The following is a 16,919-nucleotide window of genomic DNA, read 5'->3' as shown; positions in this document are numbered from 1 at the left end:
TCTGTGCACATCACACATTTTCACTGTTGAGTACTATTATGCATCAAGGCTTTTCATAGTCATATTGTCCCAATGGACTATAATTATCCATGTTGCTCAAATTATTGCAATGTGTACACCCCATTAAACCGCCTCCTTTGTCTTCCTGGGGCATTTTTGAAAGTCTCTTGCTTAAAGGCAACAAGATGTTCCATATCCATATTGATTTTTCTCTACTATTAGCTAAGCTTTTAGCCTCTGATTCCTATTCATAGAGAGAAGCACTAGGATTGCATCAGTCTTATCACCGTGAATGTGGAGCTGGATAAACTAATGCTGCTTTTGGCCACTGTAACAGAAATGATGGGAAATGCCTATTTCAAGATCATAAGTTTTAGTATTAGTTTCTAATAGGAGAGTGCTAATATTATTACCTGTTCCACCTTTTAAGCTAATATGAATTGTAAACATTTATTTTCTATACCAGGCTCTCTTAGTCTATCAGCTCAAATTGTAATTGTCTTCCTTTCCCAGTTCTTCACCTTGTAAGTTTTATTGATCACTGTCTTGGAGTTCTTTTCTTGGCAAACATGAGATAGGATACAAGTGGAGATAGCTATGAAATACAGTAGAAAGATTAGACTTCTCATCTGTAAATAGAATGTGCTAATGAGGTTTAGAATTGAGATTTTTGTCCTCTGGGTGATGGACTAATCCTTGGAATTTTTATCATTGATCTAAGGTGAAAGTGAAAGTGCAGTTGCTCAGTCTTGTTCGACTCTTTGCGACCCCATGGACTGTAGCCCACCAGGTTCTTCTGTCCATGGAATTTTCTAGGCAAGAGTACTGGCGTGGATTGCCATTTCCTTCTCCAGGGGATCTTCCTGACCCAGGGATCGAACCTGGGTCTCTCGCATTGCAGGCAGACACTTTACCATCTGAGCCACCTGGGAAGCCCTTGATCTAAGGTAAAGATCACATTCTGAGGACATAAAGTCTAAGAACATAAAGTAAGCTTTGTTGGCCAGGTGGGACTAATCTTTGGGACCTTGAACTTTGAGGCTATTAATCAAGCTGAAAAATAAGTAAAAAAAAAGTCTAGAAAGACAGATCCTTGGGTTATAAAAATTAAGTTATCCTTGTGAATCTTGCAGTCAACCAAGTCTGCTACTCCTTGGCACCAGTTTCTTCAGGCAACTGACTGCTTATCAGTTGTAGATCTCATATGGAGACTAAAGTGCAGAGAGGTATGCAAACCTCCATAAAGAACAGAATTTTCATAATTCATGTAGAAAATTTTCTCCATAAAAAAAAACAATAAACTTTCTCTCCCCAAATTCTTTGGAGTGGGGAAAGAATTCACACAACAAAGGAATTTTGTCTGTTAAACCCAGATCCTAAATCTTGATTTCATTTTAAGGTAAATGGCACCCCACTCCAGTACTCTTGCCTGGAAAATCCCATGGACGGAGGAGCCTGGTGGGCTGCAGTCCATGGGGTCACGAAGAGTCAGACACAACTGAGCGACTTCACTTTCACTTTCCTGCATTGGAGAAGGAAATGGCAACCCACTCCAGTGTTCTTTCTTGCCTGGAGAGTCCCAGGGACGGGGGAGCCTGGTGGGCTGCCCATCTATGGGGTCGCACAGAGTCGGACACGACTGACGTGACTTAGCAGCAGCAGCAGTACACCTTGCTTCCTTTTACCTGATGTCTGTTATAGCAGGAAGTCTGTCTTCCTAAGTGTTTAAGTGAGTGCCAGGGATCCTGTCACTTTGAAATGAATAATAAACAGCTATGATAAATGGATGTTGTGGGTGACATTAATAAGACATTTGCAATCCAGGAAGAATCATCCTGGAAGATAAATAGGTGCATAAATTGATGCTATTGTTGGGAACTTTAACTTCTGACACACAGAGCAGGTGCCCAATCTGTTTTGGAACTCCCTGACAGAACTTTTGTCTCCCTGTTCTTCCCTCTGACCCCTGAAATAGAGATGTGCCTCAAGGTTCAGTCTTTCAGTTCCTTGACCTCTGTATTTTTCTGTCAGTGAAATTTTCTGCACACTTGAAGTTATCTCTAGTGGAGATGATTTCACAGTCCAACCAACCACCACCCCTCAGCCAATCTTCATTTTCAATGGACTGTAGGACGTCTTTATCCAGATGTCATGCCCGAAACTCGGACCACCTGCCTGCAGCAGGACTCAGTGTTTCCTCTTTCCAACCCAGTTTATCTTTATTTTCTTCTTCTCTCTGAACATGAGCCATGTTATTTGCTTCACTAACCCTCCTCTTTATCATCCCAGACATCCACAAGATTCAGCCCCCACGGTGTCTCTCTGCCATTGATATTTTTATTTCATCTTCTACAGACAAAACTGGACCTCAGGTTCCCAACATTCAACTGATTGTTAAAGCCTCTTCACTGATTTTCAGTCTCTCTCCACTATAATCCATCTTAAATATCACCGCAGCAAAAATCTTGCCAAAGAGCACATCACTGATCACACATTGCCCTAATCTGAAATCTTTCATGACTCCAGTTATTCAATGATATGTGGTCAGAGTCTTTAAGCTGCCTTGTTGGGTTCTTGGGACAGCCCTGACTGGCTTCTCACTTTCCTCTTTCACTCTTAGCTTATGAATCGTCTCACTCCATTGGTGTAATATTAATCTCTAAACACACCCTTACTGTAATCTTTGGCTTGTGTTATGCCTCTTTCTTTATGCCCTCTTTTCTTCTCTTTTGTTTACACAGTGGAATCCAACACATTCTTTAAAATTGTTTGTTTGTTTTGGCCTTGTCGGGTCTCCGTTGTGGCATGCAGGATCTTCCCTGTGGCCCCCGAGCTTCTGCCTAGTTGTGGTGCGTGCACTCCAGAGCTCGTGGCTCTGTAGGCTGTGGTTCTCAGTCTTAGTTGCCTTGTAGGATGTGGGGTCTTAGTTCCTTGACCAGGGGTTGAACCCTCAGCCCCAATACTGAAAAGCAGATTCATTTTTTCTTTTTTTTTTTAATTTTTATTTTGTACTAGGGTATAAGCAGTTAACAAACAAATGTGATAGCTTCAGGTGAAGAGCGAAGGGATTCAGCCATACATATACATGTATCCATTCTCCCCCAGACTCCTCTCCCATCCAGGCTGCCAAGTAACATTGAACAGAGTTCCATGTTGGAAAGTGGATTCTTAATCACTGGACCACCAGGGAAATCCCTCCAACACAATTTGCAAAGATTCATAAGAAATGGTACTTTTCTATAAACTGTTGCTTAATTCACCTCAACCAATACCAATACAACCTTTCCCCCCTCCCCTGACTTTAACTCTTACATTACTTTCTGGAGTTTTCCCTTCTGACTTGTGCCTGCCCCTGGTGGTTGTGATGATTCTTTGTGACCTCCTAAACTCTCAAATCTTGCTGTGCGTCTATATGGGAAATGTTGAGGCAGACACTCCTGGGATTGCATGCTATTACAATCACACACACATTTGAGAGCTTTTTCTTGGCCAGGCACTGTTCCAGGCATTGGAGTCACACTCAGTTCAGGCTTTCAAAGGGTTTTTGTTCTAGAAGAGAGAGAAAAGTAAGAAATAAATTAACATGGGCTGTGATTTGTACTAATGAGAAAAGCAAGCAAAATGATGTTCAAGGGAGTCTTGGGTATGAGATGTATATTGTTAGGGCAAGTTCCTCTGAGTTGGTGAAATTTCATCTGAGACCAGAAGAATGAAAAAAAGCCAGTGAGGCAGAGGATTGGGGAAAAGGGTTATAAACTGAGGATCAGCTTGTGAGGGGCCATCAGTCAGGAATGAGCTTGGTATGCTTAAGGAAGTGATGGAAGGCCAGTGGGACAGAGGATCGTTGATGAAAATTGTGTGAAATGAGACTGAAGTGCAAGATGGGAGTCAGATCGTATTGGGCCTTGTAGACTATAGTAGAGCCTTTTGATTTTAACCTAAGCATAATGAGAAAACGTTACAGTAATATAAAGTGCAAAAGTGCTCTGTGGAAATGGAGTTTCAGTGGCACACAAGAAGAAGCAAGCAGATGGCTTATTGGCCTAACATGTTAACTCCAAACTGTCGTTTGGAGGCTCTCGTTTGGGTAAGCTGGGCTATGATGAGATCTCAAAGATTCCCTTTACATTGTGATCTAGATCAAGGGTTAGTAAGCTGCCATCTTGGCTTCTTTCCACATTGGCCACAAACTTACCTTGGCCCTTTATATCTTATGAATCCTAGGGCAGGAAAAGGAGGGAAAGAATAAACTCAAAGATAACTATCCCATGGATGCTCAAGAACTATCTAACAATGACATAGAAAGCTTTCAGAAAAGGGAAAGTCTATAAATACAGATAATCCAAAGAGTATAGGCTCTGTGGGTCCTACAGTTTTTAACTTTTTGCTCATACAAAAGTAGCTTCTATGATTACAACACTGCTTCATGCTCTGCCCATAAAGCCAACTAGTGAATCTTGGTCTATGTCCCATGTCAGCACCCCCTCTTAGGAATGGACAAAAGCCTGTCTTGAACCCTTCGTAAAGGCATTCAGTTTTTCTATTCCTTTTAAGGAAAGGTATGTATATAATATACACAAAACGTATGACTGCTAAACTAAGTCAACTATTTTATAAGCCACTACTTTTAATCAAAGACTGAGAGGTAGTCACACTCTAAAGTTTTTGCACTGTTAGTTAAATTCTGTGTCTATTGTCTTTTTCTGAGCCAAACATAGTCTGTACCTTTTATTTTTTTTCCTAGAAGTGACTAACTCTGCTGTGTTACTCACCTAAGTAAAGCCTTGTCAAAACTTTAAAGGGTATAAACGTTATTCAGAAACTTCCCTGAACTCATCAGAATTTTTCAAACTACTTGTTTTGGGTCTTATGAGAGCTCATTCTATTTGACTAGGTAGTGAAGTAAGATTATTGATTTATTGATGAACAGTGATACTTAATATATCATTTTTCCCAGATTAGAAAATAAGTTGTTTGAGCCATCATGGCCTTAAAGTAAGGATTAGTTAGTGAACCAAAGTATTATCTGACATAGCTTATGTTTACTTGCTTCAGCTGTATTCTAGTTCCTGTGCTTGATTCAGAAATGAGTGAGAACTGTATATGGCTCTATAAGATCACAGTCTAACCTCCAATAAACCCTCAGGGGAGGGGTTTTAAGGGTTATCATCCAGAGCTTGCATTCCCTCTATAGAGTTGGCGTCACACGGTGATCTAGCTTCCCTTGAAAATCCTCAGTGTCAATGACCTTGTTACCATCCATACCAATCGACGTGTCTCGGGGGAGCGTGTGCTTATTAGCAGGTGGAGATCTGTGTCTCTGTGAGCTTACCCAGGGAGTCTCATTCGAACTCAGGAAATCAAATCCAAATGTCTACAGAGACATGGAGATGGTAACGCATGAGTTTAGGCAATTTTAAGGTATTGAAATTAAGAATCTCAACTGTTACAGTAAGTGGCACTGGGTATGTGGCTACAATTTATAAACAGAAAGCGGTGTTGCCTGTGGTAAACCCAAGGGCATGCCACTCTTCAGCTCTCATTTATTTATTTTTTCTGAGAAATGTGGGCAAATATTTTTATGTTTTTTCAAGTAAACCTGAATGTGGGTTTCTTATGTGGCATCGTCTGACTTTTAAATTGGCAACCAGTTCAAAACTTTGAAGACAGTCTGTGAGTCAACCTTCGAGAGGGCAGCCACACATCTGCAGCTGGATTTGGCCTGTGGCCATGAAATTTCAGCTCTTGTTTTGAGCCTCAAAGCTGTAAGCAAAGAATACAAGTTTTCTTTCACTTGACAGCCCAGTAGTCAATCACCATCTTTCATTGCCACAATCTTCTCCATAACTACTCCTTCATTTAAGAAGCACTTCAGCCAAATTCACAGGATATTCTTGATCTAATCCATAAAACCTACCAGTAAAATAATTGTGGTTAGGTGACATTCGTACAAGAATCATGAAAAAACTCAAATGCTATGCTTGGAAAACCTTTGCCAGACTGTTTCTTAACTATATAAAATGTTATTCTCCCAGAAGCCTCAGAGCACAAATATAAACCCAAATCTGGTTGAATAATAGCAGGTTGAAAGGGGAAATATTTGAGGAATGGTTTTCTCAAATCATCCACCAACTCTGCATATGAATTTTGTTTGTACTGACAGATACATACTCTTTCCCTTCCTCCTTAGCTCTTACCATGCCCTCTCTCCATCTCTGAATGATAGGAACTTGTCTCTAAAGGAAGGTTTTTAATTTGTAGTTAGGAGTATTCGCATGCATTCTCTTGTTTTACTCTCTTGGTAGGAGTCAAGATCCTCTTGGACAAGTTAGTCTCCAGAGTCCTGTTTCAAAGTACTAAGAACTACCCCATGGACTCATGGGGTGCAAGAATACCTTTTTTAAATGTTTAATTTTTAAAAAAAAAACTTTATTGGAGTACAATTGATTTACAGCATTGTGTTAATTTCACATATACAGCAAAGTGATTCAGATACACACACACGTGCGCACACATGTGTATTCATTGCCTTTTAGATTCTTTTCTCATACAGTTATTGCAGAATATTGAGTAGAGTTCCCTGTGCTATACAGTGGTCTTTGTTAGTTATCTATGTTTTATTTATTAAACATTGTTTTACTCATTTGACTGCTTTGGGTCTCCATTCTGGCATGAGGGAATCATTAGTTCTGGCATGTGTGATTCTAGTTCCACGACCAGGGGTCAGACTCAGGCTCCCTGCATTGGGAGTGCGCAGTCTTAGCCAACGGGCCACCATGGAAATCCGTTTTCTGTCTTAATGAATGTATTGGGTTGCTGTCTCCAGCAAACTCTGCACATCCAGAAGCCTTACTTCTTCCTGCTTTTTGAACTGGACCTGTCTTCCTGGGATGTATCAGAAGCTGTATTCTCAATAGCAGGATAGGAGTTAATCTTGCTTTTCTGACCCCTGTTACTGGTGAGCTTGGAAAGATGCCCACCAAACCCATCCTTTGTTATAATTTCTTCACTTTGGGTCTACTCCTGTATATTCTCCTTTCACGCCTGGAGATGCTCTCTAATTGTACAAATTTTCCAGAATCATAGCCCTGCTACCTTGCCCAATCTCACATATGGAGGGTGGCATGGATTCTGGATTCAAGCCTCTTCAGTTCAGTTCAGTTCAGTCGCTCAGTCGTGTCCGACTCTCTGTGACCCCATGAATCACAGCACACCAGGCCTCCCTGTCCATCACCAACTCCCGGAGTTCACTCAAACTCGTGTCCACAAAGTCGGTGATGCCATCCAGCCGTCTCATTCTCTGTCGTCCCCTTCTCCTCCCACCCCCAACCTTTCCCAGCATCACAGTCTTTTCCAGTGAGTCAACTCATCGCATGAGGTGGCCAAAGTATTGGAGTTTCAGCTTTAGCATCAGTCCTTCCAATGAACACCCAGGATTGATCTCCTCTAGAATGGACTGGTTGGATCTCCTTGCAGTACAAGGGACTCTCAAGAGTCTTCTCCAACACCACAGTTCAAAAGCATCAATTCTTCAGCGATCAGCTTTCTTCACAGTCCAACTCTCACATCCATACATGACCACGGGAAAAACCATAGCCTTGACTAGACGGACCTTGGGTGGCAAAGTGATGTCTCTGCTCTCCTCTGGCTTCGGCTGCACCCAGTGTCTTTCTTCCCTTTCCCTTATGCCCTTCAGTTAAGTCTAGCAATGGTTTGGGGAAGAATCTGGACCAGTTACAGCAGTGTAATATAACGGGTCACCTTCTGCAAACACAAATTTTATGACTCCTAAATGTTAGGGACCGATAAACTGTAGCCAGTCCTGCATCTGTAAAATATACTAACAAGTAATTAGGGAGGAATGAGTAGAGGTTTGTTTTATGCTTAGAAATTCCAAATATCTCTTAGCAGAATCCATTTTTACAACAATATGTGTTTTAAAAGCTGCACAAATAATTTTAATATGGTCTTATCTTTAAAACACTTTCTCAGTGCTCATTTTTCCAGTGTGCTTTGAAGAGTGTATCATTACCAGAGGTGTGTGTCTGACTGGGTTATTTTTAAAACAAATTAGTATAGTGAATAGGCATTCTGTTTTTACCTTAATAGTTAAATTGAATTTGGGGGACAGAATCAAGGCAATTATATTTTTAGGGTTGGAATAGAGTAGGTTTGTATAGACATTTCATAATGGTATGGGCAATGCCCATTTCTTTTCTGTTGTATATTCCTACAGAATGACCCCCTAGAGCAGAGATACTCAATCAGCAGAAATTTTGGTCTTCATGGGAGATTGGCAATGTCTGGGGACATGTTTTTAAAGTTTATTTATTTATTTGCTTGTCTGTTTATTTAGAAGTATAGTTGCTGTATAATGTTATTTAAGTTACAGCTGTACAGTATAGTGATTCACAATTTTAAAGGTTATACTCCATGAATATTGACTATATTTCTCATGTTATACAATACATACTTGTCTCTTGTTTTAAACCCAGCAGTTTAAACCTCTTAATCACCCTGTTTTGCCTCCCACCGGTAGGTAGCCACTAGTTTGTTCTCTGTATGTGTGAGTCTGCTTCTTTTTTGCTTTATTCACTAGTTCACTGTATCTTTTATATTTCTATATAAGCAATATCATACAGTATTTGTCTTCATCTTTCTAACTTATTCCACTTAGTAAAATACCTATCTCCTTGGTTGTCCTGATGGAGAAGAGAGGGGAAAGTAAGGTCCTAGGATCTAGTCAGGAGAGGCCAGGAATGCTTCTCAATATCCTACAGTGCACATGAGTGGCCAAAAAACACCAAGGTTGAGGAGCCCTGCCCCAGAGAAAAATGTTGTTATTTGCCTTTTCTGCAGGCTGTCTGCCCCCACCCCTCCCAGCCCCAAGACTAGTGTGAACATCTTACTAACTTCAGGTCGTTTCAGCTAAAGGGGATTTTTCTTAGGCTTTCGTCAGCCTCGCTACATATTGGTCGTGCGTGTGATGCTATCTCCATAGTGAAATGAGGTGCTCATTGGGATCCTCAATCAAAACACAGGTAGTTAGTACAGGACATTGTGATTTGAAACCCAACTGACTGTACTGCCTTTCCGGCTCATGGAAGGGAGGCTGGAGAATAGAAAACGGCTGGTTAACTCCCCGGGAAAGTAAATCCTGATTAGACTTCTTCCACTCACAGAAAGACATTGAGGAAAGACCCCAGTGAGCCTGCAGCTGTGAAGTCTGTCATCCTAGGTTTCTGAAGGTGAGGACCAAATGGCCCTTTTGTTTATCTAAAGACATCAGCGAGTATCAGTGAGTGTTGGGGTTTGCACAGGGACGCCTGGGAGAGGTTACCTTGTTCAGTGTAATAGAATGAGGGGTTGGCTTTCTGGTTGAAGGAACCCAAGTCTGAGAGACCAAGAAACTAAGAAAACTAGACAACATGTAGAGAGTCTAGAGGAAGAGGAAGAGCACTAAGCAAATAGTAGGAGACCAGAGAAGGCTGAGCAAAGAGACTTGTGGGAGATTCCTTCCAGAGGTGGGGACTCTACATAGCTTTACCGAGATGGGGCATCTAACAGTCAGCCCAGGCTATCTGTCTCTCTGTGCTGTAAACACACACACACACACAGCCTTTGTGAGGAGATTCTGTCAATGTCAATGTAAGAGGGATAAATCCCATAGCTGAATCAGTGTAGCATGCCAAGAAACACATCCACCTGGGATCATCAGCCATCACTAGACACAAGCTAAGAACCCAGAGCTAAATGTCAGAAGTGAAACTTTAAGTCCTGGCGAACTTACAGAAATCAGGGGAAAGGCAAATGAATTACCATAGAACAGAGGGTAGGAGATACAAGTACATTTTATTTAAATCTCAAAAGATGAGGTTACTTTAAGTGGATCTGGAGAGCATCATATATTAGAAGATGCCTGGTTTCCAGTAACAAATGCATATCAAACTGGCTTAAGCAATGAAGGGATTTCTTGGCCTTGATAAGTGGGATAGCCCAGAATCGGCCGATGTGGGGCTGTGGGACTGAGAGGTACCAGCCACCACGGGGGCTTTGACTGCCTCTATGCGGGGGCTTTACTCCCTGCCATGAGGTGTCCCTCTTAGGATTGTTCTTCTCATGCGGCAGCAGAGATGGCTTTTGTTGACTCCAGGCTTCCAGACACTTTTGGAGTCTCCTGCCTCAGAAGGAGAAGGCTGTCTTCCCGGGTCAATGCCTGCATCTAGAGCGTGGCGTAGTTTGGCCCTCCCATGGCATGCACTTACCCTCTTGCCTGGGGAGTCAAGGCTGTGTGATTGGCAGGCCCACCAGATTTAGGGGGACATTTCTCCATAGGAAAAATGACTAAGGAGACAAAAATATAATGAATATGCACTGAACACAAATTCATCTCTGGCAGCAGGAGGGCTGGGCTGAGAGGCACAGGGAGGTGGGGATAGCGTCCCCATCCTTCCCAGCCCAACCTATGGCTTTCTTAGCCTCGTATCATGCACTTGAGCAGGAGTGAAGGCCTCTTCTCTGACCTATCCCCCTTTCCCGTCCCCTGATACACTGTGGGAGAGAAAGGGGAGTGAAGCCCCTGGGGAGGAGAGGCCTCCTCACTTGGGGGAACTGGTCTGACCCTGGTAGGGGGCAGGATTTCGCTGTCCTGCCCTCCTTTGCTCTCTCCTCTCCTCTTCTTTTGCTTTTCTCCCTCTCCCTTTCTCTCTTTTGAACTGTCTTTGGTTTCAATATCAAGAAAATTCTGGCCTCAGAAAATGAGTTGGGAAATGTGTCCTCTCTTTTCTGGAAAAAAGATTATGTAAAATTGTTGTTAATTCGTCTTTGTTTAGTAGAATTCTTAAGGGAAATCCTCTGGCCCTGAAGAGTTCTTACTAAGGAACTTTTAAATGACAGATTCCTTTTCTTTGATGGTTATCAGTTTCAGTTCAGTTCAGTCGCTTAGTTGTGTCCGACTCTTTGCGACCCCATGAACCACAGCACGCCAGGCCTCCCTGTCCATCACCAACTCCCGGAGTTCACTCAAACTCATGTCCATCGAGTTGGTGATGCCATCCAGCCATCTCATTCTCTGTCGTCCCCATCTCCTCCTACCCCCAATCCCTCCTAGCATCAGACTCTTCCAGTGAGTCAACTCGTCGCAAGAGGTGGCCAAAGTATTGAAGTTTCAGCTTTAGCATCAGTCCTTCCAATGAACACCCAGGATTGATCTCCCTATTCAAATTGTCTATTGACTATTATTAATGAATGAATATTCATTTCTTCTAATTGTCAAACTTGTGAGCATAAAGTTGTTCGGTCATTCATGTAGTTTCTTAGTCATGTCCGACTCTTTGTGACACCATGGACTGTAGCTTGCCAGGATCCTCTGTCCGTGGAATTTTCTAGGCAAGAAAGTTGGAATGGGTCGCCCTCTTTCCAACCCAGGGGTCAAACCTGCATCTGTATTGGCAGGCAGATTCTTTACCATTAGTACCTTTGGGAAGTCCAAAGTTGTTTGTAATTTTCATTGATTAACTTTTAAATGATGCAGGATCAGTAGCCATATTCCTTAATTCATTCCTGATATTGATGATTTGTGCCTTCTTTCTATTTAAAGAAAAGAAAGCTTTTTTATTTTTTGCACATGTTTATCAGTTTTTTTTTTTTCTGAAGAACCAGATTTTTGTTGTTGTTGATTTTCTTTATTGTTTTACTGTTTTGTTTCACTGAATTTTATTCTTACCTTCATAATTCTTTTCTTTTTTCTGGCTTTGAGCTTATTTCATATTTCTTTTTCTAATTTTTTGAGGTAGAAGACAGTTTATTGACTTAAGATTTTTCTTTTTGTCCGTTGTAAGCATTTAGCAATGTGCCCCTCTGCACTGCATTATTTGAAACCCATAAAATGCATGTTTTGTCTTGTGTTTATTTAGTTTCATGTATTTTTTCACTTTTTGAGACTTTTTCCTTGACACTTAGATTTTTCCATGAGTTTATTTTTCATGAATTTAGGGATTTTACTGTTGTCTTTCTGTATTGATTTCTAGTTTGATTGCATTATGTTCAGCAAACACTTTCTGCATAATTTCAGTTCTTTAAAATATTTTGAGGTTGTTTATGACCCTGATATGGCTGATCTTAGTGAATGATCTATGTACACTTGGAAAAAAAAACTATTTTCTATTACTGTTGGATGGAATATTCAATTGATTCTGTTAGTCAGTTGTGTTATTTTGATATTCTATATCCATGCTGAATTTCTGCCTAGAAATTATCTCTTACTAACAGAAGATACTGGACGGTTTTTCCAGTAAAAAAAAATACATAAAAGGAGATGCATACAAATGATTGCATACAATTTCAAGGGTTCTCTAGATTTATTTCCATTGCTTTTGTAGGAATAATAGTCTCTATTTAAAATCTCTGGTCTTGGTAGAGATTTTCACTCTTTTCCATACAATGAGTAACAGAGATTGTCTGATAAAATCTTGAAATGGAGCAAAAATTATGAAGGGGAAGAGGACTTAATTACAGCTGAGATGATGTTAATAATTTGCATCCTTCATAGTTTTACCTAGGCTTGAACATGACTCCTTTAATATTAATAACAGTAGAGGGGTAAATAGGAATTGTGATCACCATAAACATCCCTCTAGATGTAAGGGCATCATTTAGGCACCTCAGGTCATGTCCCACACATCAATCATCTATCATAATGTAGCAGGTACAGAGTATATGTCCAGAGTTGGTGTGTGTCAACTCCACTGAGGTTAATAAATGTCAGATAGACCAATGAATATGTGGTGAAGAGATGAAAATGAGGCCTGTATCAGTTAGCTATGGCTGTGTAACAAACACTACACACCTTAAGAGCATAAAACCAAAAATATTTATTACTGAGTACAAGTCTTTGATTCAGCTGAATGGTTCCTCTTGTCTCAGATGAATCAGTCCATGTGTCTGAGGTGAGTTCCGTGTTGGGTCAGCTATTCTGTGGACATTGACTAGGTTCTGTCCCTTATTTGAGGAGTTGGTTCATGACTGTCTGGTCATTGATACTGCTCTTGGCCAGGACAATGAGGATCTTTCCATAGGGTCTCTCTGTGTGACCGTGGTAGAGATCTGAGCTGGAGAGTCTAATATGTGAAGGGCCTGAGGCCCGTGCCTGAGATGGACACACCTCTCTTTTGCCATGTTTTACTGTATAAAGCAAGTCCGGACTAAAGGAGTAAGGAAATACATACCCCTCTGAGTGGGAGGAGCTGCCAAGTCACCTTGCAGTGGAAGAGGACACAGCATGGCCGTGAATTGGGTCATGACTGCAGTCTCCCCAATCCTATTGGGAAGCATATTAGGAAGTAATTTGGTTTTCAATAACTGAAGCTTTCCTTAGAAAACTTTCCACTGCTAAAAATCGTAAAGGTCTTTGTGAGATTTTTCTGTGTCTTAAGTAAATTGGGTGCTATTTTCTTTACTGTAGGTGAATTGTTGTCACTATATACTCCTAGAAATAAGATTACAAAAGAGAGAGGGAGGGAGGGAGGGAGAAAAGACACAGAGGGAGAGGGAATGAGAGAAAAGCCTGTGTCAGGAAATCCAGACTTTCTGCATTCCCAGGGCACTCCTAATAGCTGTTAATTCTCTTAGGCAGACTAGCCCCCTGCTTGTTATTTCCAGATAATCCTTTCAAATGCAGTGGCTTTGTTGGAGGGCATTGCAGTTATTATTGAACATTGATAGACTTCTTTATGTTTGCAAAGTGCTTTACATCCTCCTTATTTTTATTTTTCTAGGAGTAGTTTGGCATTTTTACTTTTTGTTTTATAGCAGAGTAAGGGTGGTCACACTCTCTTCTTATTATCACCCTTTCAATATTATCCTAGAGCCAGAAGGACCTTTGAGAAGTCATATGATAGAAAAAAATTGTTGGGGGCTTTCCCTTTGGTCTCCCCAGGAGAAAAGGTTCTGGAGACTCTGGAATGTTCTTTAGCATCCCCATTTCAATATTTTGTCACTATGGCAGATCAGTTCTGTTCTTTTGCACCCCTACCACCTGCCACTTCTTTTTTATATATATTTATGTATTGGGCTGTGTCTTAGTTGCAGTAGGCAGGATCTTCCATTGTGGCAAACAGGCTCTCTAGCTGTGCTGTGCAGCCTTACTTGCTCTGTGGCATGTGGGATCTTAGTTCCCTGACCAGGTGCTGAACCCATGTCCCCTGCATTCCATGGCAGAATCTTTACCACCGGGCCACCAGTAAAGCCCCCCAGCCATTTGTTCTTGTTCAGTCTTACAAGGGTGTAGAGGCAATGGCCAGCATCTTCTGAAGACCACCATTTACACAGTCAATAGAGTTGGAGGGCAGTGTTCTCTGTGGGGAAGGAAAATTTTTCTGAAGTTGTTGATTTCTAGGGATAGTTCCTCAATGCAAAAATCAATGTAAGAGGCAGAGCAAAGCAGTGTATCTAGGCCAGATAAGTCAGCTTGAAAAACCAGTGTTCATTCAAGTAGTTAATCAGTCAGATATCTTCTGGGTGTCATGTGCTGTTCTGGGCCTTGAGGTGAAAAATGGGGAGCATTCCCTGCCCTCAAGAGTTCACATTCCAGTCTAGGAGAAACAGACTTGTAAATAGATAGATTACTACCTTCTGTCACAAGGAAACAGGTGATTATTATACATCCCATCACCCTTGTTGTTTTTAATGGGACGATTTGAGAACAGAGAGGGGTTTTAGATACCCTGACCAATTGCAACTTGACATTTGCTGTGGTAAGATGTCCTGGATCTCCCGGGACACACGGCTCTTGTCTGCTCTTTCTGCCACATCTGTTGCATCCTAATTCCTCTGGGTTAGGACATAATACTAGATTTTAGAAGTTTTTCCACAGCACAGTATAAAGCTATCACAGGTTTTATTTTTTTGAAAAAATCTCATGCTATTTTAAGAACATACTATTGTACATACTCATACTATTTTAAGCTTACTTTTGAGGAATGACATCAAAAGTTTGAGAAGTCATAAATCAGCTTTCCACTGAGAAAAGTAAATGGACATCTTGTTATTCACTCAGGCAGTTGACAGGGGAGTCAGGTGATTTATTTGGATAATTGAGATTCAGATGGAGGAGTGTGGATGAATGGCTCAGCTTTCCTGTGAAGGTTTTGTGATGCTCCATAGGACCACAGAAAGCCTGCCATCAAGACAGTACTTGAAACAACAGAATGATACGTGAGCAGAGACGAAGTCAAATCATTCCTCAAATTCCCCAACTGCATAAGGAAACTCTGCACACAAAGTGTCACAAGAATATAGAGGATAGATAGTCCCTGACCATGATCAGGTGTACTTGGTATTAGCATCTTTGTCAAACAAAGGGAAGACTTGTTGAGGAAAGTTTGTACTTTGGGATGAATCCAGGTGGAGAGCAGGAACCCCTCAAAGGTAGATTTTCCATCACTTAGCAGAGAAATGTACTTTTTGAGATGCTTAGTCACTGCAACTAAAGTTTGTGCTGGTGGAGACCTGTTTGGGGAGGGTCTCAGGCCCTGTTTAACATAGGACAGAGAGGCGTAGGGTGCATAGAAAGAGTGGCATCTGGGACTTACACTTTGTGATTAAGAGGTGGATTACTGGCAAGTAAGTCTCTCAGTTGTGTCTGACTCTTTGTGACCCCGTGGGCTGTACAGTCCATGAAATTCTCCACGCAAGAATACTGGAGTAGGTAGCCATTCCCTTCTCCAAGGAATCATCGCAACCCAGGGATCAAACCCAGGTCTCCCACATTGCAGGTGGATTCTTTCCCAGCTGAGCCACCAGGGAAGCCCTCAATTACTGGAGGTCTCGGGTATCCTCATTCTCCTGAGGCAATGTGGACCTCATGCTTATAGGTCTGTCCTAGAGAGATGGATGCAATGTCTTAGATGAGTGGATTAGTCAGGATAGGCTAAGTTGTACACTGTAACAATTATCTTCCAACCTCAAGGATTTAGTGCAAGGAAATATTATTTTCCACCTTGTATTTTTAAATTACTTTTCACTGGACTGTAGCTGCTTTACAACGCTGTGTTAGTTTCTACTGCACAGCAGACTGAATGATCTACATGTATCCACCTCCTTTTTTGGGTTCCCTTCCCATTCAGGTCACCTCAGAACGTGAGGTAGAGTTCCCTGTGCTAGACTAGGCTCTCACCCGTTACCTGTTTTGCACATAGGATCAGTAGGGTATCTGTGTCAATCCCAGTCTCCCAGTCCCTCTCATCCTCCTCCCTCCTTGGTATCCACACATTTGCTATGTCTGGGTCTCTGTTTCTGCTTTGTAAATCAGATCACCTATACCATTTCTCCCGGCTTCCCTGGTGGTGCAGTGGTAAAGAATCCACCTGCCAATGCAGGAGACACAGATTCAATTCCTGGGTCGGGAAGATCCCCTGAAGAAGGAAATGGAAACCTACTTCAGTATTCTTGCCGGGGAAATCCCATGAACAGAGGAGCCTGGTGGGCTACAGCCCATGGAGTTGCAAAGAGTTGGACACCACTTGGCAACTAAAAAACAACAAAAAATATCATTTTTCTAGCTTCCACATATATGTGTTAATATAAAATACTTGTCTTTCTCTTTCTGACTTATTTCACTCTGTATGACAGTCTATAGGTTCATCCACACCTCTGCAAATGACCCAGTTTCATTCCTTTTTATGGCTGAGTAATATTCCATTGCCATTCCTTTGCTCTTTGGTTCAGTAGGAAAGCAGGTAGTGACTTTAAGGCTGTTCTGTGGGAATCTTTTCAATCTGCTCAAGAGAGTTAACATGAAAAAATTAAATTTAGCAGAGCTGCAAAAATATGTTTTTGTTCTGGCTTCTGCTTTGGCAGTCTGAGCACTGGATATAGGAAGGTGCTTTTGGTTACCATCCAAAAGAGAAGGCACGTTCATT

This window comes from Moschus berezovskii, chromosome 24 (assembly GCF_049115385.1).
Source record: "Moschus berezovskii isolate FMDL1 chromosome 24, NW_MosBer_1.0, whole genome shotgun sequence".
NCBI lineage: Eukaryota > Metazoa > Chordata > Mammalia > Artiodactyla > Moschidae > Moschus > Moschus berezovskii.
This window is presented reverse-complemented; position numbering follows the sequence as displayed.